Below are 21368 nucleotides of genomic sequence, written 5' to 3'. Positions count from 1 at the left end.
ACCGTGGACACCAATCTCCCCCAGAGTATCAGTTAGGTGGCAGAGTTGTGAATTCATTATTAAAACTCTTTTTTATGGGGGCACCTGGGTGGTTCAGTCAGTTGAGCGTCTGACTTCCGCTCAGGTCATGATCTCATGGCTCGTGGGTTCGAGCCCTGCATCGGGCTCTGTGCTGACAGCTCAGAGCCTGGAGCCTGCTTCGGATTCTGTGTCTCCCTCTCTCTCTGCCCCTCACTTGCTCACACTCTGTCTCTCATAAAAAACATCAAAAAATTTTTTAATAAAAAAAAATTTTAAAAACTCTTTCTTATGGACTACCACATGTACAAATTCTACCCTATCCTTCAACTCCCCACTGCAAGAATGATAATGTTAATATAATGTTAAAGGAGAACCCCTTCTATAAAAAAGGCCTGTAACTGCTGTAAGAAACTAAAACTACAAGGGAAGATTCTGGAACACAGAGTCATTCAAATTTTCTTGTATTTTCCACGCCCTCTTTAGCAGACTGGAACACATCTTAAATACACAACAGGCAAGGGTTTTCAGCATTTTTCCCACAACAAACAGAGAAGCATAAAGGGTTGTTGGGTAATATATTAATTCCACATGATAAACTAATTCCCCAATTTTAAGATAATCATCACTTCAGTCATCAATCTATTGTTTTTTAATATATTTTAAAAGTATAACAAATTTTTTATTATCATTTTTATTTCTCTCATTGTCTCCCAAGTACTGTCATTTATCCCTTGACTTCCTTCCTCTTTTCAAGTATCTCTATGCTCTGGGTTTAAAATTCCCACTGACAGAACCATTCTTGAGGACTTTAAAACATACATATTTTCTGGTAAAGGTTATTTCTCCAAAGGTTACATTGTCTAGCAGCTGAAACAACAGGTGACGGACTCACAGCATATTTCAGGTATCTCATAAAGCATTCTGATTCCTTTTGGGTGCCTGAGGTGAAAGGTCTGATTATGGAGGACCTGGCTTTCGTAACTATTCTGAAATAGGGCAAGATGGTAGTTCCAATTTTCATAAAAACTCCGCATCAAAACTGAACTGCCCCACGGTACTTTCAATTCTGTGCTGACAGTGCCACACGAAATGCAGAAAAGACAGCCCTAGGTGAAACAGAATGCAGAGTTTGCAGTTTGATTACAGTACACATGTATGGCCCCCCCACTGACGATGCTCCAACCAAGACCTTCAAATTCTTAAGACCATTACAATGACGTGTTCCTGAAGCAGCAGGAACTATAAAAGGAAAGTACCTATAACCCTGACTGCCTGTAGTCAACAACCATTCATGGCTTTTCTCTGCCAGTACTGCTGTTCCGAAGACCTTGACCTGATGAACTCTTGGCTTGCCATGATCTTAAAACCTGCTCCTTCAAATGTTGCCTAATACTCTGGACTAGTTATCTGGTTTGCTCTGACCTCTACTGTATGCTTGTTTGGGCCTTTCAGAAGGACTGGTCTTCCTCAGTTACTAAAAAGTTACCCAAGAGAGCACCCTGTGTGGGAACCTAGTAGACCTTTCTACATTATCTCTGTAATGCCAGTCCTAGCCTGGCCTGCTGATAACAGTTCAGCAGCAAACTGTGCCCTCAGACACTGGGATAGTTTTCTACCTAGAGCCCCCTTCTCACTTATCTGCCACATGCAAGAGCATTCTTGAAGCTACCAGTATCATAACATTGCTCTAGAACACAAAGCTTCTACAAAGCATGTATCATACACTAATTAAAACAACACAGTTTTCAAACCACTGGACTTATCAGAGTACCTGAGGGTGGTGTCAGTTTTATAACAGAAGCATTAGGAATCCCACAGCCACAGAAGCTCTAAGAGATGTGCAGGGAAAATGTCTGCACAAGAAAATCTTTCCCAGATTTTTCCAAATGCCACTGTATACTTTTTTGGCCTGCTCTTAACATGAAAATACAAACATCTGAGTAAAACTACCATTACCATTTACAAAAGATTGAGTATGTCTTCATTCGAACCTGCATAACTATATGCTACAAGAGACTCCTGTTGATGAATAAAATATCATCCATTTCCAGGACCTTTGCATCCTAGTGCTGGTGTGCAGCTTGGCTCCCCTGGAGTTCCCAGAACCCCCACACCACATGTCCTCAGTCCCAGTACTGCTTCCAAAGCTAGAAGTCCACTCCATTTACACTCCCCCCTATTGAGGCTGGGTGCTTCATGGGTCCTGGGTAACTCCCTCCTCTGTGGTCCCCTCTATATTTTCCCTCCTCCCTCCAATTAAAGCTGTGGCCTCGGGAAAAGAAAATCATCCCTACCAGGAAGGAATTCATACTCTATTATGGGATATAAACAAATAACTAACAGGTAACAAACACGTGGTAGAATTTTTTAAGTGCTACATCAGAGATACAGGTGCTAATTTCTTTCTTTTACATTTCTACCCACTACCACCCATTCACGGAGGAAGAGAATAGAGAATGGAGAGGAAGAATGGAGTCCCTAATGGGCATGTAAGTTAGATAATTTATAAATACCTTATGCAGACCTACTTAAATATAGAAAAAAACATAGTACTCACAATAACATTCTTAAACATGGAAGCAGTCCTTGAATACTTGGCACAATACACAGTATATTATAAACTTATAATTTAGTAAGCCAAATTATATCCATTAGATTTTCAATACTAGAAAAATTAATGCTCAAGTAGTATAGGCCAGGATAAAAAGTACAAATGAAGATCTGTGTGGTTTGGATAAAGTAATATCAGACTTAGGATTCAGAATGGGACCAGGGTCTAAAATAGGTGTCAAGTAGGATTCAGACCTGGACCAGTCACCAGGTTTCTGAGGGAATTCAATCATGTGCTTTTGTGATGTCCTAAAGACCGATGTAGGCTATGAATCCCATTCCACCACACATGAGACAATGTGGAGCAAATACCAAGGTGAGATTACTAAAACCGACTGTGATTACTGTACTGCAAAAAATAAACCAGCCTGGCGGCAAGAACAGAATTTCAATTTTTATTAATAGAAGGTAGCAAATACAAAATATTTTGAGAATTAAATGTAACTAGAGTAAATATTTCATGATATGATTCAATAAAGAGGCATTAAGTGTGTTGAATGATACACACTTTATGTGAAAGAAATCAGAATATTTTTATACTCATATTTTACTGAAATACCTTGCAAAACCATATAGTCCAGGAAAATATTCTAGTCACATTTAAAACAAGCTGCTTCACGAACGAGTACTGCTTCAGCTGTTCAAATATGCATTACTCTATGGCTATGACCCATCGTAGAAACTAGGAACTGAGAAGAGCTAAAAAAAAAAAAAATAGCTGATCTTTAAATACGTTACTTTAAAAAAAAAAAGCATTTTTATCACTTGAAACTCTCAAAGGTTTCTCCCTCAAAAGCTCTTCATTAAAGAACAGTAAATTGGGGGGTGGAAGAGATGAAGTCACTTTCGTCAATCTATCCATAACAGGAGTTTAGAATATGCACTTTCAAATGGAGTCTACCTAGCAGGTTCCATTTGATTGTTAAGCCTCTTAAGATCTCAAATAGTCCCCTCATATTTTTGTTTTTCATAATAAATAATTTTTTTAAAGTGAAGGGCTCAAAGTTCTAATTTTCCTCAAAACACTCTTAGTATTATCTTGAGCTTAATGGAATAATTTTTGTGAAGTTATGTAAGTTCACTTACTGAAAGACTCTAGTCTCTGTGTCTCCAAGTTACCTGTGAGATGACAACTGCTATCAGTGCACTGGTATGGGAAGGCCACTGAGGCCAAGACAGGAGGACAGTGACACTGAGTGACCACAAGAACTATGCTGATCAAAGCAGAGGCTCCTCCCAGTTCAGCAGAATCCTAGGTCACACGGTGTATATGAAGAGAAAGACCTCTGCTCTCACAGAACAGCCATCAATGAATCTTGGGGTACAGTATGAATGAATCACTTGTGCATGTCTTTCACAATCTGGGTGTGTGACTCTGCTTATAAACGCTAATCACCCAGCTAATAATACACAAGCATTATGCCTCCATTAGCCTAAGTCTACTTCAAAACCAAAGCCCCAAGGAAAAATATACTATTTAGACTTTCTTGTAACTGTAATCACTACTAGTTATTCACATATTACCTAAATACTGTGAATCCAACAGCAGTCCTCCCTGCTATTTAAAAAAGATAGGCTTTTGAAATGTAGTAAATTAAATTCTTTATAGGCTAAACACCCAAACTCAGCACTAAGATGACTGAATAAAATGGGCAATATATCATGGCCTATGCAAAAGTTGTATGGAAAAAAGATAAAATATTCTGAAATACAGCAAGCACCAGAAGTCAGCATGGGGTGCTTGCTGTCATGATAAGGGGTGTCTGTGACACAGTGACTCAAGATGGTGACTGCCCTTCCTCGGTGTCCTGTCACACACCCTTTTTTCTTCTGAGGCTATTCATTCTGACATTTTTTTCTATTCCTAGGGCATCCTTTACCATCCACATGCTATCCAACTCCCAAATTTCTCTCTTTCTCTCTCTTGCTTAGATAGATTAGATTTCTCTCTAGAGATTGAGAATTCTGAATATCTCTAGGTGGCCCACCCACCGCTACCTCACACTTGCATGTTCCTCAAGTTCACCATCAAATTCACCATCCTTCCAGCTAATCAGCTGCCCTTCCTATGTCAAAGTGAATGTCTCGACCCGATGTCCCCTTCCCATGACCACCACAATCCATCAGCCACCAGCATGGCGTCGATCCCACCTCCTGTCCATCTCCTTGTGATCTGCTCACTTCTCTCATCCCCAATACCACTCCCCTGGGTTTAGGCCATTCTCACACAGACCTTAGCATTAGCTTTCTGAGCGGTCTCCCCACTGGTCGCCTTCACCAAACCACAGTCACCTTATTAAAACAGAGCTCTACCCTGTACTGTTTCAGTTCCCTTAGCACCACCGTGGGTGCTCCCACCTCTTCTCACCGCACCCATCTGACACTTCAAGTTCTAGCATAATGAGTTTTTCTCAGTACCTCAAACATAGCACATGCTCTTCTCTTCCCTTGGAATTTTTGCCTTGTACTGTACCAAACACTCTTCTCCTCTATCTTCAACTAACTCTTAATTCTTAAGACTCATCTTTGACCATCTCTTCTTCCAGAAAAGCTTCCTTGTCACCACGAGACTGTGTCGGGATACTTCTCTGGATCATGGCACTTACCACACCGAACTGGGTAACTGCCTATTTTCCCGGCCAGCAGTGCGCAGAGCAGGAAGAGGGAGGCTGAAGCCTGGAGACCAACACGCAGGCCGCTGCAGCAGTGGAGCCGAACAGGACCGGGACTACAGTTGAGGCGTGGCTGACAGAAGCACAAGGCTTGGGAGAGATCCGGGCAGCAAGGAGGGCGTCTCTGTGTTAGGCAGCATTTATGCTCAACGCCTAAAGGCACGCACCATGTAATGGGTGCTTAATATATATTTGTTCCCCAAAAATGAACAAATAAATGAAGACAGAAGATAAAGACATAAGGAAGCAAACAGAAAAGCACCTGAATCGAGCTCAGTATAGACTTACTGAGTGCGGCAGGGATGAAGACACAGAGCGAGTGGAGCTGGGCGAGTTTCATTATGAGGGACATGTGGTTTGCAAAGATAAAGGCCAGTGGCTGGCAGAGCAGCATGCCAAAAGCAAGTAAATGAAGAGTATCAGTGTGGAGGTTGGGTCTGAATACCAATTCCAATACTCGCCAACCACCAACAGGGGAACCCTTGGCAACTCCTCTAACTACTCGGTGTGCTTCATCTATAAAATTAGGACGCAATGATAACACCTAATAGTATTCGAACAAGGATCAAATGAATTCAGAGTTACTATGTGTAAAGTCCTAAGAACAGTGCTTTGCACAGAATAATCATGATATAAGTATATGCTACATTAAGTTAAATAAAATAAATCCTTAGTAGTAGCTCGACCTATTTAGATGCAGTAGAAATTGGTGTGCCTGGGTGGCTCAGTAGGTTGAGCATCTGACTTTGGCTCAGGTCATGATCTCGTGGTTCATGAGTTCAAGCCCCATGTCAGGCTCTGTGCTGACAGTTCAGAGCCTGGAGCCTGCTTCAGATTCTGTGTCTCCCTCTCTCTCTCTGCCCTTCCCACACTCACATTCTGTCTGTCTCTCTCTAAAATAAATAAACATTAAAAAATTTTTTTTAAAAATAGATGCAGTAAAAACGGCCACATGTGAAGTGAATAATTAATGGACGACTGCATACCTCCACTTACTGGAAGGAGATGTATCAACAATATTTACTGTAAAATGTGAAGAATTTTTTTAACTAGAGGTTTAGGTAACACAGCAGAATTGTTTTTATACATATACACACAATTCATAGTCCATTGGGGAGACTGGTACTTCTGAGCTACACCAAAAAATACAACATCCTATTCCCATCTCCAGTCACGTACAAATCCTAGAAAAAATACAACAAAGTAAAAAAAATTTTTTGAGACAGAGAGAGAGAGAGAGAGCGAGGGAAACAGCAAGAAAATCTTAAGCAGGCTCCACACTCAGCACAGAGCCCAACGTGAGTTCCATTCCACAACCCTGGGATCAAGACCTCAGGCGAAATCAAGAGTCGGACGCCCAACTGACTGAGCCACTCAGGCTCACAGCAAAGTAATTTTTAATATACAGCCAAGCTCAAAAGCCAGAAGAAAAAATTCTCAGGGCCCAAGAGCAAGCAAAAAATGTAAAGTCAAAACATTAGACAAGAGCCTAAAGTCTAAGGAAATAAACTTGAATATGAATATGAAACTCTTATATGTTCACAGAGATAAACAAAAAATAACATAATGCAAAGACAGGAACTTATTTTAAAAATTTATGAAATAAAAACATGTAGATATTGAAATTATATTCTCGGTGGCACAAGTAGGCCTGGCAGCAGAGAAGGTGAGTGAACAGAAAGACAATGCTGAAGAAATCCCCAGAGTGAGGCACACAGAGACAGACAGACAGACAGGAAGCATGGAAGAAGACAGTGAGCTTTACTACCAAAAAGGGAGGACCAAGAAAATGGGGGAGCAGCAATATTTGAGGAAATAATGAGTGAGGGTTTTCCAAAAGTGAAGAAAGGCCTGTATCCTCAACTTTTTTTTTAATGTTTTTTTTTTTTATTTTTGAGAGAGAGACAGAGCACGAGCAAGGGAGGGGCAGAGAGAGAGGGAGACACAATCTGAAGCAGGCTCCAAGCTCTGAACTGTCGGCACAGAGCCCGATGTGGGGCTTGAACCCACGAACCGTGAGATCATGATCTGAGCTGACGTTGGACACTTAACTAACTGAGCCACACAGGTGCCCCAGTTCCTCAACTTGAAAAACTGTAAAGCACACCTAAATTCCAAGCAGAAAGGGAATAAACAAAAACAAAAACACAACTAGCCACATCATCAAAAAATCTCCAATTGGAATACACTGGGAAAGCTGCTGTCATAGCGTTCACTGCATTCTGTGACATGGCTCTTCCCATCTCTCTGCTACATTATAGGCTCCTCAAAGGGCAGAATTCTTTCCAGTACATTAACATATTGTTAATATCTGCTTGTTGCAGATGAAGAAATGAAGAAAAGTATAAATGTGTGCATGGAGTTATATTCATGTGAAAACATTTTTAAGAGGAAACAAAATAATATGGAAGAAATATACAAATTCAAGTGTCCATAGGTAAGGCATTTCTCTTTGGACCTGCTTCTTCATTTGTGTAAAATAAAGGAGTCATCTCAATGATGTCAGATATAAAAGCCACTAACAAATATTATAGGTTACTATGGCTATAGTATTTTTTTTTTCATTTCTGCATTTAAAAACAAATTTGAGTGGTTTTCAACAGGGTTACTGTCAGAAAAATCTGAAAAATGATCTGCCTCCTAGTTGTTTAATGCAGGTAGGACAGCTGTAAGAGAATAGTGACAACCAACAAACCACAAAGTATGACCTAGACAAATATATTCATGCACTATCCTCATTCAATTTATATGCAACATATTAAAGCCAACTGCAAATGTTATGTTTCATAACCAAACTAGACTCTTGCTTTTTACCTATATGACATAGACTCTCACCTAACAAACTCTCACAGGTCATAGGTCAACATCACAGAGGTCTGCTACAGTCATTCTGTGCATTCTTCCATCTCCAGACCTAAATAAGTAAACAGCAAACCATTACCAGTCCAAGACTTGTGTGAGAATTGGCTGGAAAAAAGTAAGCCTTTAATACAAGAAATAGCTAGAACCAATACTGTTGGCTTTTGACTAAGAATATTTAAAATGGCAGGATCTCAAAATTGTAATTTTATCTGCATTCAAGCTTCAAAATTAATGTATGCAAAAGAAAATGTAATAGTTCAAACTGATCAACTTGTATTCAATATTTGATAACGGTATGCTTTTTTATCTCTAGAAAAACACATGTAAGCTTATTTCTTCATTCTTAAAGAAGACAAGCCTTATAAGGTAGAAAACAATCATTTAGAAAAGAGTTAGTCAGAATTTGTTTCTTAGTGAGTGTGCTACAACTTTCTGCGAGTGCTTGACCAAACTAGGAGTTACAGTGATAGATTTGATTACCAGACAGGAAAAACATGCTAGGAAGGAGATTTTTTAAAAACACTCCAGGGATCAAGGAAAGGCAAACAGATGACAAAAGAAATCCTTGTTTCTAGGTAAGAGAATATTAATCTCTGGGCTCTTGCAGATAATGCAGACAGATTATTCAAGAAGTCACACAAATGATCTCACAGAAAGTGATACCTAACCAGAGACAGTAATTTGGGACACTATATTTTAAAGATGTATATTTATCTCTTCATTTAAACACACTTATATAAAGAAACTAGGAATGGTCCAGAAGAGAACAATTAGAATGTTGAGAGACTTAACTTCGTAATAAATTAAACAATGATTTTTATGTTGCAGAGTAAGACTGATGGTTCCTGAAGAAAAAAGTAAGACCACCAATAAAAGAAAGCTATAGAGAGCTTGTTCTTAATATTGTATCTCAAATCACTGGTCACCCAAAAAAGAAGGGAACTGCTTTTGGACGTACAAGGTCAGTGCCCTGGGAGATGCCCTAATGGTGCCCCAAGAACATGTAAACCACAATGATACAGAGCAGGTTCAAGTATTAAACTGGGAGTTGGTTTAGAGGGATCCTGGGAGCATTAAACTGGGAGTTAGGCTAGAATCTGAAGATTTGGGGATGTTAAAACACAGACTGCTTTCTCCAGGTTCCCTATATTAAGCTTTTATGATTTAAAAGAGAATGACTTATCAAATAGAAAAAAGAGAATAATTAAGAGGTAAAAGTGTAGTGATTATGCCTCAAAATACTTGTTACCAATTGAGAGGTCATCTTTTCAGAATATGTCAGGTAAAGATGAGCACAGTATTAGCTGCCAACATTCATATGTTTTCATAGCAAATATAAATGTGGTTAGACGATCATCATTCTATAAGTGCACGTAAACTTATGTGTAAAAGCAAGTGGAATAGCTGTGTGCTTAATTTACTGAAACTAAAGTATATATAAACCACCTTTCCAGGAACATCTTATTAAGATACAAGTGTTTATCAATAGAAGCATTAAAAAAAAAAAAAGAAAAAAAAGATGAGCATCATCCTGATGCTTCATAGTAAAATTAGAAGCAAGATGTTGAGGCCAATGGAGATAGTAACAAATTGTTTATAAATATATAAAAGAAAATACCACTTTTCTTTTTCCATGGAGCTTACTATTTCAATGTAAGCTAATTGCTGAATTACCTTGATGTGGGCCTGTTCATTCCATCCAGATCAATTTCATGTTAAAGGGGTATGAAAAAGAAAGCTAAAAAATGTATTTCCTTTTTTTTTCTTGTAGAGAAAGAGAAAGAGAGACAGAGAGAGCATATCCCAAGCAGGCTCCGCGCTCAGTGCAGACCCCAATGCAGGGCTCGATCCCATGACCCTGGGATCATGACTTGAGCCAAAATTAATAGTCAGATGCTCAACCGTCTGAGCCACCCAGGCACCCCCAAAAATGTATTTTCTGAACAACCTTGTAATATGTGTTCTAGGAATAATTAGGGTGTGCTCACTCAATGCACTAGTGCTCAAAGCTCTGGTTTGAAGATGACACATGGCAGTGGAGGGGGGCGGGTGGGCAGCGGGCAGGAAAGAAGAGGGCAGAGCATCCACTTTGCTCACCTAGATCATGGCAAAAGTGAGTGATTCTAGAGCCAAGAGCTTCTTACTATCTCAGCAAAGTCTGCGGCAATGTGGCAGCTTTTTCAACTATGTAAAGATAGTGATTTTTTCCACAAGAAGTGGCAATAGCAACTTTCTGATTTGTCAGCGGATCTCAGCAGAGCAGTCCAAGGGTGCTGGGATTAACTGTTCCTGGAAACCCAGCTTGCTCCTCCAGCCCTTGAATTACCCTGTAAGCATCTACTACTTCCCTGTATGAAATCCCTTTCCTCACACTAATTGGAAATAATGCTGTTGCTTACAGTGGACCCTGTTAGTAACAGGCTAAAATGGACATTATTCTGGAAAATAATTTACAAATACTGTCAAATGAAATGTGTATTTCTAAACATTGATTTGTTGGCCAAATACAAAACTGTCTTTTAGACTTTTAAAAATACATATTAATAATCCTACTTATGTGCACAGAAGGATATTTTAATCTTTATTTATTTTTGAGAGAGACAGAGTGCGAGCGGGGAGGAACAGAGAGAGGGAGACACAGAATCTGAAGCAGGCTCCAGGTTCCAAGCTGTCAGCACAGAGCCCAATGTGGGGCTTGAACTCACGAACCGTGAGAACATGACCTGAGCTGAACTCGGCTGCTCAACCGACTGAGCCACACAGGTGCCCCCAGAAGGATATTTTTAAAACAGGCCTGAACACAGGAAAAACATCATATAATGGGAAAATGCAACAGAGGAATGAGAAAAACATGGATTTTTTTTTTAAATGGTGAAATTATTTGCGTGAAAAAGAAAAGAGAACTGGTTAATAAATAGAGAACTGGTGAAGAAATACAGAAAAAACTCAGATTAATCAAATGGAAACGTATGCAAGATATACAATTATGCTGAAATTAGAGAAGAAAAAAAGTCTACAAAAATATCTACTACCTGATATCTTAACTGAGTTTTTTAAAAAAATTTTTAGTGTTTATTTATTTTTGAGAGAGACAGAGCATGAGCAGGGGAGGGGCAGAGAGAGAGGGAAACAGAATCCAAAGCAGGCTCCAGGATCTGAGCTGTCAGCACAAAGCCCAAGGCAGAGCTTGAACTCACAAACCGCCAAATCATGACTGAGGCTGAAGTCAGACGCTTAACCGACTGAGCCAACCAAGCGTCCCTGAGTTTTATTTTTAAATAAATTTTTTAAAGTTCAATATGGATCTTATGATCAAAAAGTTGAACAGAGACATGAAAGACATAAAGGATCCAAACCGAACTGAGATGAAAAATACACCAGAAAGATTAACAGGTTAGAGAACAAAAAAGAAAAGATTAACAAACTTACAAACATAGCAATGAGAATTAGCAAAATAAACACAGAAAGAAGATATAAAATTTTTAAAAATTACAAACATAACAATGGATAACTATAAGAGTTAATGTGTGAAATGAAGTCCCCAAAGAAGGGAGGGAACAGAAAAATATATTTCAAATTCAAAGGTAACTGTAAACTCACAGATCCACAAAGCTCAACAAACCCCAGATACATGAAAAAAAAGAAAAAGAAAGAAAGAAAAAAAAAGGAAGCTGAAAAATTCATTACCAGCCAACTCACACTACAAGAAATGTTAAAGTCCTTCACAAAGAGACAATGAACACCAGAAATGTTATTTATAAGAGTAAATAAATATTTTTTAATATGTTAATCTCTTTAAAAATGTTTTAAAATGCTGATACTGTAATTCTGGGGTTCATAATATATATATATGAAAAATGTATGACAACAATACCATGAAAGCCAGGAGGAGAGAAATGAAAGTATACTATTGTAAGGTGTTTATAGTATACGTAAGTATTATCACTTGAAGGTAGACTGTGATAAGTTAAAAATGTATACTATCATAAACCCTGACAAGAAATAAAAAATAAATTAAATTAAAAACGACTAAAACAAAGTTATAGCTTACAAGCCAACAAAGAATAAAAATCTGGGGCACCTGGTGGCTCAGTCAGTTGAGTGACTGAGTCTTGATTTCAGCTCAGGTCATGATCTCATAGTTTGTGAGATCAAGCCCCACATCTGGTTCTGCACTGACAGAGGCACGGAGACTCTTGGGATTCTCTCTTTCTCCCCCTCTCTCTCCACCCCTACCCCACTTGCACATGCGTGCATGCGCTCTCTCTCAAAAATAGATAAACTTAAAAAAAAGAATAAAAAATTAAATCTTAAAAAATAATTAACAAAGCCTGAAGGAGATGAAAAGGAGAAACAAAGGCAGATGAGACAAATAGAAAATGAATAGGAAGATTTAACCTATGAATAATGTATCAATAATGGCATTAGATATAAATGGCCCAAACATCTAAAAAAAGAGCAGAGACTACCACACTGGATAAAAAAGACCCAACCACATGCTGCTTATACAAGAGCACTTTAAATATAAAGGCACAAATAGATTAAAAGTAGAAAGACAGAAAAGATGATACCATACTAACACTTATCAAAAGAAAGTTGCAATGCCTGTATTATTACCAAAGTAGATTTCAGAGCAAAAAATATTATCACCACAATAAAAATAATCGTTTCATAATAATAAGGGGTTAATTTATCAAGAAGCTCAAACAATCTTAAGTGTTTATGCATCTAATAACAGAGCATCAAATACATGTAGCAAAACTGGGAAAAATAAGACAAATCCATAATTACCATCAGCAATTTCATCACTCTTTCAACTAATAGAACAACTAGATTCAAGGATAGAGTAAACTTGGAAAACACTATGAATTTGACCTGACATTTATAGGACACAGCATCCAACAACAGAGGAATACACATTCTTCTAAAGTGTACATAGCACATTTACCAAAAGAGACCATGTTCTGTGCCATAAAACAAGCCTTGATAAATTTTAAAGGATTTAACTTATTTAAAATATGTCCACAGACAAAATGCAATTAAATTAAAAATAAATAAGAGCAAGATCTCGGAAAGTCCAGAAATTTTGAAAATTATATAACATACTTAAAAATACCATGGATCAAAGAAGAAATCAAAAGGAAGTTAGAAAGTATTTTGAACTGAATAAAAATGAAACTCAAAGCAAAATTTGCTGGATGCCACAAAAGCAGAAATTAGGAAATTTCTAATTGCTAAATACCTACATTAGAAAATAAGAAAGATCTCAAATAAATAACCTTGGCTTCTACCTTAAGAAGCTAGGAAAAGAAGAGCAAATTAAACTCAAAGGAAACAAAGAAAACAAAATGATGAATATCAAAGCAAAAGCCAAAAAATAAAGAAAAAAAAAATGACAGAGAAAATCTATGAAAGAATTCTTTGAGTTCACTTAAATTGATAAACCTATGACCAGATGATCAAGAAAAAAGGATAATCGGTGCTACAGGCTGAATGTCTGTGTCTCCCCAAAATTCATATTCATATGTTGAAATCCTAAGGCCCAATGTGGTTGTATTAGGCTTTGCATGCAATTAGGTCAGATGGCAGAGCTCTCACGCGTGAATTAATGTCCTTATAGAAGTCTTAGAGATATCCCTCACCACTTCTGCCATGTGAGGATATAATGAGATGTCTGCAACCCAGAAGAAAGCCCTCACCCTGGATCATGCGGGCACCTTGATCTGGGACTACAGAACTATGGGAAATAATTTTCTATTATTTATAAGCCACCAAGTCTGAGGTATTTTGTTATAACAAACCAGAATGGACTAAGACAATAATAAACATTGTAAACAATTCTATACCAATAAACAATGAAACTGACCAATTCCATGAAAGACACAAACTATCAAAGTGCATTCAAGAAAAAACAGCTAACTTAAATAGCCTTATATTAAAGACATTGAGACTGTAGTTTAAAACTTTTTCCCAAAAAATTTCCAGACCCAGATGGCTTCACTGGTTAATTCTACCAACCTTAAGGAAGAAATAGTAATGCCAACTCTAAACTCTTCTAAAATACTGAAGAGGAGGAAATAATTCCCTAATCATTGAATGAGGCCGGTACTGTCCCTATGACAAAATCGGACAAAAACATTACAATCAAAGAAAACTATGGACCAATATTCCTTTTGAACACAGATGCAAAAATTCTAGACAAGAATTTTAGCAATTCAAATCCAATAATTTATAAACATATTAATACATTATAACCAAGTATGCTTTATTCCAGAAATGTAGGGTTGGTTTAACATTAAAAATAAAACAAAAACAAAAACAAAAAAACACCAACCAGGGTACTTTGCCATATTAGCAAACTGTGATGGTTACTTTTATGTGTCAACTTGACTGAGCTAATGGATTCCCAGATAGCTGATAAAACATTATTTCTGGGTGCTTCTATGAAGGCATTTCCAGAAGGTGTTCATATTTCAATGCCCCCAATGCATCATACAATCCAATGAGGGCCTGAATAAAACAGAAAGATAGAGAAGAGTGGATTTTCTCTGCTTGTGTTAGAACATCCATCTTATACTGCCCTTGGATATCAGCACTCCTGGTTCTCAGGCCTTCAGACTCCAGCCTTTGGAATCAAACTGAGACTTATATCATCTACTTCCCTGATTCTTGGGCCGTTGGATGTATACTAAATTATACCACCAAACTTCCTGATTCTCCAAGCTGCAAATAACAGCAGCCTGGTCAGATTTCTCAGCCTCCATAATCATGTGAGCCAATTCCCATAATAAATCTCATACCTACATCTATAGATAAAGATATCCTATTGGTTCTCTCTGGAGATCATTGACAAATACACAAAATGATAAAAACCATTATGATCACCTCAGTAGACTAAAAACTGTAAGAACTCTTTGGTACATATGACTCCATCCAAACCTCTGCATTAAAAGACTTGAACAAACACTAGTGTAGTTTCTAACTTCTCATGGCTGTGTTCCTAGGATGATGATTCCAACCCTCTTAAGTTCCTGCCTGGGAAAACTCAAAATTGCCAAAAGTATTACTGTTTGTTCCAGCCAATCCCTGAAAACAGAGCCCCTATCTCCCAATCTTTATGGGCGAGTACAAGCCTAACTTGAATAGGCATGAGGTAGCAAACCCAGCTGGCTTAATCACAATGACCAAATTCTCTTCCAGCTTTTTGTAAATTTCTACATCCCTGACTCTACTCAAGCCCCTACTCATTTCCCATTTGTTCCTCCTTTCTACTCCTTCATTATCCTTTTAAAACACCCTAGTCACCTCCACACAAAAAGAAGTGGGGTTCAGTTCACACTGGACTTTCCTCCCTATCACAATAGTTATTACTGAATAAAATCTGCCCTTGCTGCTTTAACTAGAATACAGATTTACCTATGGGGCACTTGAGTGGTTCAGTCGGTTAAGCACCCAACTCTTGATTTTGGCTCGGGTCATGATCTTATGATTCATGGGTTTGAGCCCTGTATCGGGCTCTGTGCTGACAGTGCAGAGCCTGCTTGAGATTCTAGCTCTCTCTGCCACTCCCCAACTTGTACTGTCTCTCTCAAAATAAATAAATTTTAAAAAAGAGGGGCACCTGGATGGCTCAGTCAGTTAAGCGTCTGACTTCAGCCCAGGTCATGACCTTGCAGTTCCTCAGTTTGAGCCCCACATCGAGACAGAGCCCACTTCAGATTCTCTGTCCCCATCTCTCTCTGCCCTCCCCCACTTGTATGCTTGCTCTCTAAAAATACACCTTAAAAAAATTTAAGAATACAGCTTTATCTTTGATAAGACACAAAAAAACATTTGACAAAACCCATGATCCATTCCTTTTTTTTTTTTTTTTAAATGTTTATTTTATTTTATTTATTTTTTTTTTTTTAATTTTTTTTTCAACGTTTTTTATTTATTTTTGGGACAGAGAGAGACAGAGCATGAACGGGGAGGGGCAGAGAGAGAGGGAGACACAGAATCGGAAACAGGCTCCAGGCTCCGAGCCATCAGCCCAGAGCCCGACGCGGGGCTCGAACTCACGGACCGCGAGATCGTGACCTGGCTGAAGTCGGACGCTTAACCGACTGCGCCACCCAGGCGCCCCACCCATGATCCATTCCTAATCAAACTCTCAGCAAACCAGAAATAGAAGGGAACTTCTTCACCCCAACACAGGGTATCTACTAAAAACATACAGCTAACATCATACTTAATGCTGAAAGAATAAATGCCTTTCTCCTAAGATCAAGAACAACACAAGGATTGGAGGTTTTCACTAGGACCAAAAAGCAGGGAGGCATCCAGGTAGAAAAGGGCAGGGTAAAACTTTATTCACAAATGATACAATTGCCTATGTAGAAAATTTAACGGAATCAAAGCTACTGGAACCTAATAAGTGAGTTTGCCAAAATTGCAAACAAGACACAAGATATAAATATCAATACACAAAAATCTATTTTATTTTTATGTACTAGCAACAAGCAATAAGAAACTAAAATTCTAAAAAACAGCACCATTTACAACAAATCAAAAATACCAATTAAACAGGGATAAATCTGACAAAAGGTATGTAAAACCTATCTACACACTGAAATCTAGAAAACATTGCTGAGAGAAATTAGATAAGACTTAAAGAGGAGGCATACCTTGTTCATGGGTCAAGACTCAATATTTTTTAATTTTTTTTAATGTTTGTTTATTTTTTGAAAGAGAGAGACAGAGTGTGAGTGGGGGAGGGGCAGAGAGAGAGGGCGACACAGAATCTTAAGCAGGCTCCAGGCTCTGAGATGTCAGTACAGAGCCTGATGCAGGGCTCAAACTCATGAACCATGAGATCACAGCCTTAACCAAAGTCAGACGCTTAACTGACTGAGCCACCCAGGCGCCCCAAGACTCAATCTTCTTAAGTGTCGGTTCTCCCTCAAAGTGAACTACAGATTCAATAATCCCAATAAAAATCTCAGAAGACTTGTGTGTGTGTGTGTGTGTGTGTGTGTGTGTGTAGAAACTGACAATCTGATTCTTAAATTCATATGGAAGTACAAAAAAAAACTAAAATAGGCAAAACAAGTTTGAAAAAGAACACTATCTGATTTTCAAAAGTTAAACTGTAGTGTTTATGACAATGTGGTATTGGTATAAAGATAGTCAATACATCACTGAAACAGAAGAGAGTCAAGAAATATGCACACACATAATGGGCAACTGATTTAAGATAATGCAATGGAGAAAAGACAGTCCAGTCTATTCAACAAGTGGTACTGGAACAATTGGGCATTCATATATACAGAAAATGATCCTAGATATATACCTCATACAATATACAAAAATTAATTCAAAACAGATCTTAGACATATGTGTAAAACCAAAAGTATAAAAGTTCTAAGATGCTATTTGCAACTTTGGGTTAGGTAAAGCTTTCTTAATAGAATACCAAAAGTACAATATGTACAAGGGAAAAAAAGGATAAATTTGACTTCATCAAAATTAAAAAATTTAAAACCAAACTTTAGTCTTCAAAAGACATAGGCAGGAGCATAAAAAGACAATTCAGACATTGGGAGAAAACATTTGTAAAGCACGTATCTGATAAAGGACTTATATCTAGAGTACAAAATTCAAAAATAAGAAAAAAACACCATATTTTTTAAATGGACAAAAGATTTAAAAAGGCTCTTCAACAATAAAAACGTAAGGATGGTAAATAAGTACATGAAAAGATGTTCAACATCATTACTCATGAGGGAAATGCAAATTAAAACCACAATGAGATGCCAGTATACACCTGTTAGATACTAAAATGAAAGACAGCCATAGCAAATGTTAGCAGAGATACAGAAGAACTGGAACTCTCCACGTCTAGTAGGAATGTAAAGTGGTGCAATCGCTTTTGGAAAACAGTATGGCAGTATCTCAAAAAGTTAAACATACATCTACCATATGATTCCACCCTAGGTATTTACCCAAGGGAAAGGAAATATATGTCCATACAAGGGCTTGTACGAATGTTAACAGGAGCCTTATTTATAACAACCACAATCTGGTTAACAATCCAAATGTCCGTCAACAGGAGAATGAATAAACAAATTGTAGTATATCCATACAATGAATACTACTCAGCAAGTAAAGGACATAACTACTGATACACACAACTTGGATGAATCTTGAAAGAATTAACCTTTAAAAAGAGACAAAAAATACGTACAAAGAGACAAAAAGAGTACAAAAAGTATATAACTCCATCTATATAAAACTCTACAAAACACAAACTAATCTAGAGTGAAATAAAGCAGATCAGTGACTGCTTGAGGAAGGGGTTAGAAAAGGGTGGGAGGGAATGATTACAAAGGGCATGAGGAAACTTTTGGGAGTGATGGATATGTTCACAATATTGCTTGTGAAGGTACTGTACACCTTAAATATGTACTGTTTAGGGGTGCCTGGGTGGTTCGGTTGGTTAAGCATCCGACATCAGCTCAGGTCATGATCTTGCGGTTCATGGTTCGAGCTTCATATCAGGCTCTGTGCTGACAGCTCAGAGCCTGGAGCCTGCTTCGGATTCTGTGTCTCCCTCTCTCTCTGCCACTCCCCCACTCATACTCTGTCTCTCTCTGAAAATAAATAAGCTTTAAAAAATAATAATAGTAATAATAATGATAATAATAATAATAATAATGCATATGTTCTATTTATTGTATGTCAATTTTACCTTAATACAGTTGTTAAAAATGAAATAAGGGGTGCCTGGGTGGCTCAGTCACTTAAGTGTCTTACTTCAGCTCATGTCAGGATCTCACGGTTCATGGGTTCAAGCCCCACATTGGGCTCTGTGCTGACAGCTCAGAGCCTGGAGTCTGCTTCAGAGTTTGTGTCTCCCTCTGTCTCTGCCCCTCCCCCACTCACCTCTTCTCTCTCTCTCTCTCTCTCTCTCTCTCTCTCTCCTCCCCCCCCCAAAAATAAATATTTTTTAAAAAATGTTTTTAATGAAATAAAACATAAAAAATAATCTTGAAAAATGTAAAGGTGGGGGCACCTGGGTGGCTCAGTTGATGCATCATCTGACCTCTGATCTCAGGGTTGTGAGTTTGAGGCCCACACTGGGTGTGGAGTCTCCTTAAAAAAAATAGAGAAAGAAAAATGTAGAGGGACCTATCAAACCACAAAACACAGTTAGGTCTAGATAAGAAATTAACTGATAACTCTCTAAACTATAAAGAAAAAGAAAATATCTCCCCAAAACAGTATGTAGAAAATGTTTGTTTAGAAGGAATGCAAACCACCGCCATATCAGGTTTCTAAATGCAGACCAGAGTCTGGAAAGTAATGGATCAATACTTAGAAAACACTAAGAAAAAAAATACTCAAGAAACAGCTACCCAGTTCATAAGCAATAGGAGCAGAAATCCTTTGATGAATTATAAAACAATCCTCTTGTTTCCATAGTGGTTCCCATACCATTAAAACTAAATTCATTCATTTATTCATCAACTGAATTGACTACTCTGTAAATGTCATGAACTCTTCTTAGAACTGTACAGATATGGGCTCATGCAATGGGCGTTAGAGAACCACGCATCTATAAACATGACAAACTGTCGATGTTAACAGCTGGATTATTTGATTCTGTAAACTGCAATGCCTCTCTTCTCACAAGATTCAAAAGGAATAAAATTCTTATTGATGTAATGAGCCATCTCATGTTATGCTACCAGGAGGTTGTGAGATAAAGTTCACCTTTGCGGCTCTAAGAAGAACAAATGATGGGAGGGAAGGAAGGAATGCCTCTCTCTGCAGAGCTTCTCTTACCCTCCCCTCTCTTCCTCTCCCAAACACAAGCCATCAGAAATCACACCAAAGGATTCTGTTTTGAACTCACCATACCAAGGAAACTGGATAAAGGAAAACTCTAATGGACAAAAATGTGCCTTCCAAACCAATCCTGATACCACATTTCAGAACTCTGACACCTACAAAAATCATTTTCGGCAATATGCCAGTTGCTGCCAAAACTCATGGGGCCCTTCAAAGCTCCTGTCTCAGCTGCAGTTCCAGTATCTGTCCCCTCACCTTGGCTCCCTGATTCCCAAAACTGTCACACTGCCATCAGGTGTTCCAATTATTCCCCACGCTAAAGTGAAACAGAATGGTCCCTCTTCCCAATACCAATTAAAATCCCGATTCCAGGAGCACTTGGGTGGCTCAATTGGTTAAGTGTCCAATTTCAGTTTAGGTCATGATCTCAATGTTTGTGGGTTTGAGTCCCACATCAGGCTTCGTATTGACAGTGTGGAGCCTGCTTGGGATTCTCTCTTTCCCTCTCTCTACCCCTCCCCCACCTGCGTTTTCTCTCTCTCTCTCTCTCAAAAACAAATGAACTTATAAAAAAATCCCAAATCACAGAGGGAGGAAGGCAAACCATAAGAGACTCTTAAATACAGAGAACAAACTGAGGGCTGATAGGGGAGTGAGGGGAGAGGGGAAAATGGGTGATGGGCATTGAAGAGGCCACTTGCTGGGATGAGCACTGGGTGTTATATGTATACGATGAACCACAGGAATCTACCCCCAAAACAAAGAGCACACTTTACACACTGTATGTTAGCCAATTTGACAATAAGTTATATTTTTTTTAAAAAAAATCCCAGTTCCATGAATATAGCCGTTAATATTACTTATCCAAACCTTAAAAACCCCCATTAAATAGATCAATTCAATAAATATTTACTGAACATCCACCACAACAAATCTGTAATAGGGTTTTATATCAAAAAGAATCTCTCTTCCTGGGCTAAAATGTTGGACTTCTTCCTTTACTCCTAACAAGTATAGCTTGCACATATATACTCCAAGAAATTCCTGCCATCTGGTGTCCAAATTCAATACTGCAATGAATAGGGACCAAGCAACCTCAGCTTGGTATAGGCAGGCAAGCACCCTAGGCTAAAAAAATGTACTATTTAGTGGTATTTAAAAATCCATTTGGGGGGGCACCTGGGTGGCTTAGTCGGTTAAGCGTCTGACTTCAGCTCAGGTCATGATCTCACAGTTTGTGGGTTCAAGCCCTGCATCGGGCTCTGTGCTGACAGCTCAGAGCCTGGAGTCTGCTTCAGATTCTCTGTCTCCCTCTCTCTATGCTCCTCCTGTGCTCACACCCTCTCTCTCTCTGAAGAATAAATATTAAAA

The 21368-nt window shown here is 38.4% G+C and overlaps 1 protein-coding gene across 10 annotated transcripts in view; it reads right to left on the bottom strand.

Annotated features, from left to right (window-relative positions):
• The window catches only part of MARCHF8 (membrane associated ring-CH-type finger 8), a 120907-nt gene that overhangs the window by 46932 nt on the left and 52607 nt on the right, over positions 1 to 21368 (bottom strand). The window contains exon 2 of one of the 10 annotated variants that reach the window (XM_053909704.1): positions 19219 to 19298. The exons of 8 other annotated variants lie outside the window; for them this stretch is intronic. The gene's annotated coding sequence lies outside the window, so the exon portion shown is untranslated. Of the gene's footprint in view, positions 1 to 5237; positions 5833 to 19218; positions 19299 to 21368 lie in introns of those variants that run through there. One more of the 10 variants, XM_019444953.2, reaches the window with a different exon arrangement.

This window comes from Panthera pardus, unplaced genomic scaffold (genome assembly GCF_024362965.1).
Source record: "Panthera pardus isolate Hobbes unplaced genomic scaffold, ASM2436296v1 HiC_scaffold_22, whole genome shotgun sequence".
Lineage (NCBI taxonomy): Eukaryota > Metazoa > Chordata > Mammalia > Carnivora > Felidae > Panthera > Panthera pardus.
This window is presented reverse-complemented; position numbering and strand designations above follow the sequence as displayed.